Source organism: Dipodomys merriami, unplaced genomic scaffold (genome assembly GCF_024711535.1).
Source record: "Dipodomys merriami isolate MVZ:Mamm:240054 unplaced genomic scaffold, mDipMer1.0.p SCAF_498, whole genome shotgun sequence".
NCBI classification, from domain to species: Eukaryota; Metazoa; Chordata; class Mammalia; order Rodentia; family Heteromyidae; genus Dipodomys; species Dipodomys merriami.
The window spans coordinates 418,182-427,483 of NW_027206066.1; the positions used below are offsets into that span (position 1 = coordinate 418,182).

The 9,302-nt window shown below is 45.0% G+C and overlaps 2 pseudogenes; both read left to right on the forward strand.

The window, feature by feature from the left end:
• The first annotated feature begins 465 nt into the window (after window positions 1–465).
• LOC138809416 (pre-mRNA-splicing factor SLU7 pseudogene) lies at window positions 466–2,202 on the forward strand (annotated as a pseudogene).
• A 2,833-nt stretch (window positions 2,203–5,035) lies between these two features.
• LOC138809422 (small nucleolar RNA U3) lies at window positions 5,036–5,112 on the forward strand (annotated as a pseudogene).
• Window positions 5,113–9,302: the final 4,190 nt, after the last annotated feature.

Below are 9,302 nucleotides of genomic sequence, written 5' to 3' on the forward strand. Positions count from 1 at the left end.
GTTGCCTGAGTGACTACCCATTTCCAAATGTGGGAATTCCAACTCCAGATCAACAGGGAGAGACAACTAAGAATCTGTGCCTTAAGACACCTGACTTGCCTCCCCCATCCCTTGTGAAATGCTTCTTTCACACAGTGCAAGAGCTCCCAAGGACAATTCTCAGGGTGGTGAGGATCAGTCTCATGAGTGATCCCACTGTTAGAGGGTAGGGAATGAGATAAAAAAACATATTGCAGGAGGGAAGTAAACATCGGTGGCTTGGTTTACTTGTCTGTCAGGGAGTGGTTGTATAGGGAGCTTGGGACTGGGGTCTGACTATTTAAGTCAAGCAGACCTCAAACTCTTATGTAGCCCCAGACCAGCCTAGAACTCTCCATTCTCCTGTTCCAGCCTACTGAGGACCAGGATTGTGTGTACCACCCACCTAACACATTCTACTGTTTTAATACAGATGGCCAGTTCACCATGTCATCGGCAGCTGTGGATATAGTTAATGCCGCACCCCTGTCCAGGTCCAAAGGCTGAGTTTAGAGGAACCAAAGAAGATGACTCGAGAGGACTAGAGGAAGGAGCTAGAAGAACAGTGGAAACTGGGTAATGCTCCTGCAAAAGTGGACGAAGAAGGAAAAGATAATCAATCCACACATCCCTCAGTATATTTCTTCAGTACCATGGTACATCCATCCATCGAAAAGACCCACCTTAAGGCACCAGAGACCACAACCCAAGAAACAGAAGCAGTTTAGTTCATCTGGAAAATGGTACAAGAGGGGTGTAAAAGAGAATTCCATAAACACCAAGTACCACAAAGGTGCCTGCGAGACTGTGGGGCCATGATGCAAAAGGAGAAGGACGGCTTCGAGAGACCCAGGCAAGTTGGCGCCAAGTCTACCGGGACTATGATGGCACCAGATGAGCACGCCCAGCCTCAGCTCACGTTTGACTGTGACAGGAAGAGAGAGCCCTGGAACAGCTACAATCCAGAAGAACACATGAGAATCGTGGAAGAGTACACCAAAGTTGACCTGGCAAAATGAACACTGAAAGCCCAGAAATTACAAGAAGAATTGGCCTCAGGAAAATTAGTGGAACAAGCTAATTCTCCAAAACATCAGTGGGGAGAAGAGGAACCAAATTCTCAGACGGATAAAAGATCACAACAGTGAAGATGAGGATGAAGATAAATATGCAGAGGATATTGACATGCCTGGACAGAATTTTGAGTCTAAGAGGTGAATTACAGTCTGGAATCTAAGGATTCGAGAAGATATTGCAAAATATTTGAGAAATTTAGATCCAAATTCTGCCTACTATGATCCCAAAACTAGAGCGATGAGAGAAAATCCCTATGCCAATGCAGGGAAGAATCCAGATGAAGTGAGTTATGTAGGCGATAACTTCGTCAGGTACAGAGGTGATACCATTTCCATGGCTCAGACACAGTTGTCTGCCTGGGAGGCGTATGACAAGGGCTCAGAGGTAGGCCTGCAGGCAGATCCCACGAAGCTGGAGCTGTTGTATGAGTCCTTCAAAGAACAGACAGAAAGCATCCTGGAAAAGTATGGCGGCCAAGAACATCTGGATGCTCCTCCAGCTGAGTTGCTCTTAGCCCAGATGGAAGATGGAAGACTATGTGGAGTATTCATAGCATGGGACCGTCATCAAGGGGCAGGAGCGAGCCGTGGCCTGCTCCAAGTATGAAGATGACATGAAGATGCACAACCACCTGCACATCTGGGGATCTTACTGGAAAGAAGGTGGCCGATGGGGATACAAATGCTGTCACTCGTTCAAGCATTCCTACTGCCCTTGGGGATACAAATGCTGTCACTCGTTCAAGCATTTCTACTGCCCTGGAGAAGCCGGGAAGGAGACTAACACTGAGGAGTGTGTGAGTGAGACTGGAGAAGAGTCGGTGAAGAAACCACAGATGCTCATGGAGATGCACCAAGAAAAGCTACAGGAAGAGAAGAAAAAGCACCGGAAGAGCGATGACAACGATGATGAAGAGAAGAAACAGGAGAAACTGAAAAAGGCACTGAATGCCAAGAAGGCCCGCCTGCTCCATGTCAAGGAGATCTTGCAGATGGACGAGAGAAAGCGGCCATACAACCGTGTATAGGAAACTCAAGGAAATGGAGGCCTACAGAATCAAATGTCAGGCTGGATGACCCGATGGCCTCTTTCCTGGGCCAGCAGTAACTGTCCAGGGTACAGTCCAGCATGCACCACAACCTCCTGTTCATCATAGATGAAAAACCATGACCTGTCCTTGAGGCCTGACTTCAATAAAGCTTTCAGAAGTCTCAAAAATTTAGGAGATCAACACAGGCATCTAAGCCTGGGGAAGATAGCCTATAGCCACTGCTTTCAAACTGCATCTTCATCACCAGAGCAATCATCTAGAGTTCCATCCTTTACCTTCTTCCCCATGTTCTTTTGTTCTCTGGATCTCTGCAAACAATAAGTTGACCCAAATCAGATGATTCTACCCCTAGAGCATTGTCACTGGGGTTCCCACCCCCTGATAAGATGCTTGGCTAGTGAGAACTCCAGACCTGTTCTGAACCTGGGCGCATGGCCATGTTCTCAGCACAGGTTGTCTCTCCCTCTCTGTAAGCAGTATGTTCCTTAGGTGACAAACTCTTGAGCCAGAGATCTGGGTCCATGGGTTACTGCTGTGCAGCTTCTAGCTTGCTCTTCTAATGTTCAGGTCCTTCAGGAAGTTTTGACAATATCTGACAGTTAACTGCCAGGAGCAAATGTTTGACCAGGAAGCTTGGTAACATTTGTAATCTCTGCTTTTAACAGGCTTCTTAGACTTCACCAAGAAATTTCACTTTCTTGGGATTTTTCAGTTTCAGGACTTCACCTCTGACTTCCTATCTGGCAGGATTGGAGTATTAGAAGTGGGGGGCATGCAGGATTTTAAAAGGCCATCCTTTAAAACAACAAAAAACCCTTCAATGACAGGTCTTATTCCTAGTCACCTGTCCAGGGGTAAAGGGTATTGCTTTCTTGGTGGATGAGTGGGGTGTGGGGGAGGGTACAGAACTCGAGGAGAAAAGTGCAGCAGTAGAGCTGATGAAAGTGAATTCTACAACTCATGGGTGAAGATGGGAGGGAGGAACTTGGAGAGCAAGAGGGAACAGAAGACACTGTATGGAAGGAAAGGTACTCGTTACCTGATTCGTGTAACTGTCACCCCTCTGTACATCCCCTCTATAGTGCAAATTAATATGTATTTAATATAAAATACTCAGGGGCATTACACTTGTTTATAAGTCAATATGAACTGGGGGACTCTGTAGCCCTCCCCTCTCCTGACTTTTGATGTCTAAGCTATACGTATAAATTTCTCCCTAAAAGGTTGAGCCCAGAGGAAATCTTCCCAGTCCTGGAGCTCCATGTGTCAAAAGAGGAACATGAAATACCTCTCCCTTTCTTCCAGAGATCAGGACCTGTCCTGGGGGGAGAGGAGCAGGCCCAGGGTTGGAGGGATGGTGACAAATGATTTAGAGGCCAAAAACATCCCAAAAGATGGTCTTTCTCTTTTGGTCCTGATTTTTAAATTAAGGGCTCCTAATAGGACCCCCCTGACCTCCCCATTTCTTCCTCAAAGGACATGGTGGGAGTTACTTTCTCTACTAGGGCATTTTTCATTTAAAATGTCCACGATTCCAACATTAATAAAACTCATTTCTTTCTCCCTGAGACTTGGGCGTTTGACCTTCATATTTGAACTCTCTGGGCAGGTCTCAGCCCAATTGTGGACGAGATTTTAGCCTTCTTGTTTTCACGTCACATACACCATCTAGGCCTCTCTGAATAATTCCTCCAAATTTTGATCCTCCCAGTTCTGTCATCTTTGCAACTGTTAGTAACAAAAATGCAGCTTAATGATTCCATGCTTTAGGGAATTGTCAAAATTTTAACCCTGCATATTTTCTCACCTGATTTTTTTTTCTTTTTCGCCTGAACTTCTGCCTCCTTCATTGCTGCCATACATCAAAGGCCTAGGCTAGGTTTGGGGGATCAGAAATGGATTCCCCAATCCCTTTCATGTTCATACGCTTCCTGTCTGTGGGTCGAACCCCAGGATCTGGTGGGTTCTCTTTTCTACCCAGTCACAGCTGCTCTCCTAATTATAGCTCTCTCTCTTCCCTGGAGAATAAGGTTACAAAGATGGACATGACTTCTGACCAGGTATAAATTTGTGGGCCTTCAAACTGATCAAAGTTCACAACTGCATCTGGGTCTCCTCAAAGGGGCTTTAATTCTCTTGGAAACTTGGGTTTTGTTGATACCCTGGGGGCTAGCACAGAAGTTCAAGTCACCATCTCCGTTCAGATCTTCATAAGAGGGTAGAGGGTTTATGGTTGTACTCTGGGAGCGAAGGAAGTAGGAAATTCTGAACATCCTTCTAACCTTGTAGCAGCTCCATTTTTTGAGCCTCAAGAATGATGAACTTCAAACTGAAGGTGGAGCTGAAGCTGACAGGTGTTACCTGGGGGTTCAGGAAGGAGTTGATGCAGATCCTATGGAGGTTCCTGCTGCAATCTCCATCTGGAACTGGGGGACACTGGAAAGCAACGGTTTGAGGATTGTGCAGAGGAGGCATGTAGGAAAGAGGATCCCGCTCTGACATCTCTAGATTATAAGGGGGAGGTAAGCAGGGAAGGAATCCCACTTGGAGGATGTCTCCTCTGGCTTAGTTTTATCTTTTTCCTAATTTTCAAGGAACAAGGGGTCCCTATTTCCAACAGGATGTATTCACTCTTTTCCTTGTTCACACACGTAAGCAACTGGAAGAACCCAGTCTTAATCTGATCCAGTTTTGGGCCAAAAAGCAGCCTGCTGAGTAAGAGGTTCCCAGGTCCAGGTGAAGCTGCAAATATTCAATCATTTGCTGCATCATTTTCTCTTTGGTTTGAGTATCAAACCAATATTTTAACGTCCATTTTAAAGGACTGTCCAGTGGGATCTCACTCATTTCGTGTACCTCAGAAGCTGGGCTATTTAGAATGTTCCCCTTAAGACTATACTTTCAGAGATCATTTCTATAGTTTGTTACTAGAATGTAACAAACTTGGTTTGGTTTACCAAGCTAGTGAGAGTACCCTGTAGATGCTCAGCCTTCAAATTCTGGAGACGTCCTGCAAACTACTCCATGTGCTTTGTCGGTCTCCAAGCAATTCCCTTTTGGGGTGAAAGCTAGTTGAACGTACCTACGTAGCAGTACAAACCTGTGAGCTTCCTGTACCTGTGAGTAGGTGCAGGAAATCTGTCTGTAGTCACCTGCATGCCTCCAGCACTGTGGATCAAGACTTGACCCTTGGATTTCACATCCAAATGTACCTGTCACTGGACACCCCCGGTTCCCTGCAACAAGGCAGAGGGATACTCTCTCCCCCAGGAGAAAGGGCTTCTGGGCACCTCTCCCAGATGGAGAGATCCTGGACAAGGCTCCACATTGTTAGAGTTGTGTACTCTTAAACAGAGTCACAACTGAAGACATGAGAGCAAAGATCTCAGCAAGGCAAAATTTATTTCTGCGCAGAACGATGTACTGTTCACTGAAATCCTGGCAAGCAAGCACACAGCAGGTGGGCTGGTCCCTTTCTGTCTCTCATACAGAAGGTGTGCCCAGGTGCATGATCTGCTCAGTACTGGCTAGTTTGAAGAAGGTAATTTTTTTAGGATGGTGGTTTAATGTAACAGGACTAGGATGTCTTAACAAGAATAGGAATAAGGCATAACTAAAATTTAATGAGCTTGTAACAGGATGTCTTAGTAGAAGCCAAATAGGATGTAACTAAAACTTAATGAGCTTGTAACAGGGTTTCTTAACAGAAGCAGAATAGGATGTAAGTAAAATTAACAAGAGCCAAGCCACTTGACCAAAGTAGAAGCTTTCAGAAAACAGTTCTCACAGAATTGATAGGAAAGTGGTACACTTTGACTTACTTTCATAGAAAAAACTTTTCTTGCACTACCTAGTAGGCATCAAGCCCTGAGTTTAAACCTTAGTACCACCAGAAAATTCACTTTAAAAACAAGGAGGGTGAATAAGATTTTAAAACTTTTAAACCAAAGACCTGTAAACAAGCTCTGGCTCCATAGCCCCATGCTGTCTTCAGTGTTCTATTGTGCACCCGGCCATCAAGCTTCAGATGTCTGAGATCTCCGTGAAGGCCCAGCAATTCCATTGTTGGATTCTAATATATCCTTTCCAGCCCTGTTTGGCCTCAGGTTTTTGTAGTATCTGTTTTTTTGTGAAATCTTCGGGAATCCAGTTTATACGAAGATGTATACATTTGTGGACACTTGAAAGACTCCCAAACAGCTGTTCACAGGCTTTCGTCATAGATTCTTAAGTGACCTTGACTCCAGTCCTTCAATATCTTTGTGTTAGATATGGCATAACACTTGTATGACTTGATTAGAACAATGGCTCTGAAAATGCTGGTACTTAATATTTCCAGTGTACCATATGTCGTGGGCGTTGTGTGCAACTATGACCCCAATCTCTACTGAATCAATGTGTCCTGTGAGATATCTGAATGGCTCCATTCTTGGAGAGTATGCCAACAAGAGCCACTAGTACTGCCCAGGGGCAAATTCCTAAACGTTTCTTAACAATTGTGCGTGAGTTAGAACTGCCCTGGTCCTCTGAGTGGAATGGAAAAGAAGGCATCTGACCGTGGGTCTCCACACCACATCTGAAGTCTTGACTGCTCTGTTCTAGTGAAGATGGTTTTATTCAAGTTTTCAGTCATTGAACCTTATGCTTCCAGGTTCTCTACAGGCCAGAAAGGCAGAGAGCTGTTGAAGAAAGAACTCTTGATAATGTGAAGCTTCTTGAAGCTGGTACTAACATGCACCAACTTCACTCACTTCATCTCCAAAATGTGATTTTTGATTCTCTGTCTTGGCCAATGGGTTGTAGTTTCAGATTTTGCTTGGCACTCTCCACTATCATAACATTCATTAAGCCCAAGAATGCAGTGTGTAGACGACTATGATTCTATGTAGGTACTAACATGTACAAGGACTGGAGGAATTACCTATGGGAAAGTCTTAGGTCCATTGAATCATGCTTGGACCATTTTTAACTTGAATCTGTAGGTCACACTAACCATGTTCAGGTTTCTGGTCTCCAGGCATTGAAGTCCTTGTGGACCTTGTATCTAATAAAGTTGATACAATGACTGGGTTTCCTTGAACCATGCCTGCCGCCCTCCATCCGCAGCACGGAGAGAAGGCTGAAGGCACAACTTTATTCCAGCAAATGCCTCAGCTACATACACTTTCTATATTTGTCAGATGCTGGCATCACATTGTTCCAGGACCCACTGCACCAACAAGTGTGGACAGTCCGCATCCTTCCTCATTCTATTTCAAATGATCTTTGTCTACCATACTCTCTCAGATAAATCCCCAGGCCCAAAGTGGAGAAAAATGCTTTCTCAAATAAAAGGGCAAGTACTTGCAGCCCAGAGGGTTGGAGTCAATGGCCGGGAGCCTTTGCTCACACATTGCCAGCTCCTGGCACTTCAGGGTCTACAACACATACCTAACAAGGGTTCTCTGAAAAGCAGATAGATCCTTGGTGGAGTGTGAAAGCACCCACCATCCTGGGTAGCTGGACCACTGATCAGTCCATTGTCTGGGTTTAAATGAGTTTGAGAATTTTGGGAGGAAGAAAATTTGAGACTACTGCCATGGGGCCTTTTGCTCACCCATTGTTTCTCTCTTGATCAGAGAAAATAGGAAACAGCTTTTATCTAAGATTCTCTATTCTTCCCCAGGGATGTCAGGCTCAATTATTCACCCTTGACTCACTGTGGAAGATTCCATCATTATCCTTCCAACTGATTTAGACTTTTATAGATTTCTGAAGGCTTAAGTGATACTTGCTGGCACTGATCTTGAGTCTCTCTCTCTTCCCACCCTTCTCCCTTTAAGAGTATGAAAAGTAGCTTGAATTTTAAACTTCAAGTTCAACTTTTGGACTTTGTAATGTCTGGGTCACATGTATAAACTGTTTCCAGTTATCCCAAAGAAAGGGATAGTTTAGTCCTTCCACACCTCACATGTGGCGGTGGTGGACTGTAAGCCTCTGGGACTTCCTTCCTTGACACCCTCCATGTTGGACCCAGCACAATCACCTCTGAGCCGCTAAGGTGGTCTCTATAGGTGGAGACTCCTAAAATGTACGTCTTGCACCAAGAGCCCCAGCAAAGGACAGCACTGAGCTTGTGGGAAAGGTGAGGTTCCTTTTAGAGATACTTCACCCATTGCCTTGATTAAAGGCACGTGTGTGTCCTCACACAGAACATAGTTCTGCCGGTCTTCAGGCCTTGTACAACCTATGCATTCTCCGGTCTTTTTCCCTTTGCCATGACAACTCCAAAAGATGGGAGAATGAGATGCTCAATGCTGAGCAAAGTTACAAGAGCAACCATTACTGTGAGGTTGCCGTACCTGACCACCTTGGCCAGAGATGCATATGATGTGCTGAAAGAGTGTGAAGTTGAATAATCTCTGCAGCTTCAAATGAGAACTCTTGAAATCCAGTCCTAGAAGAGGTCTCTGGGGTCCTGTTGCTACTTTCTTATGTTTTTATAGAATACAATTTCTTTCCACTTTAATTCATGCCTAGTGCTAGGATTTAATCCCTCGTTATCCTCCTGGTATCCAGGAAAAAGAAACTTCCAGGTTAGAAGTTTTTGCACTGTCCTTCTGCATAGGGAAGGAGATCACCCCTGCAACTGGAGGTTTGGGGCTGTCCGACAAACTAGAATCCTTAAGGGAGCTCATCTAGGTATTTCTATCCTGTGGTTCTTCTCTGCTTTTTCCAGCCAGGGTTGACACAGAAGCAAACCAGCCTTGATGAGCCTGCCTGCCATTAGTCAAATACTTGGGTAGTTGGAACTTCAGTCAATGGTAGTATGGCCTCCTAAAGTGGGCAGGGGAGGTAGGCGGGTTCAAGGGCTTGAGGAACACATACACTCCTTAGACACAGTATGAAGTATTTCTCCTGGCTTAAAGACAATGAGGAACCCCAAAAGCCCACAATAACCTAAGAAGAGTCCTGTGAGGAAGAACTATCTTGAGAATGGTACGTGTAGCAGTAGAGATGAGACCAGGAGACTCTATAAGCCAGATGGAAGAAGATATGATTTCAGACAGAATGTCTCTCGTGGCCCTTGACTGCAAAAACAAAGACTGCATTGCTGACCTACTTCCCTAGAGATACTATCTACTAGTTTGGATAGGAGCATGGCCATGCATGGCTT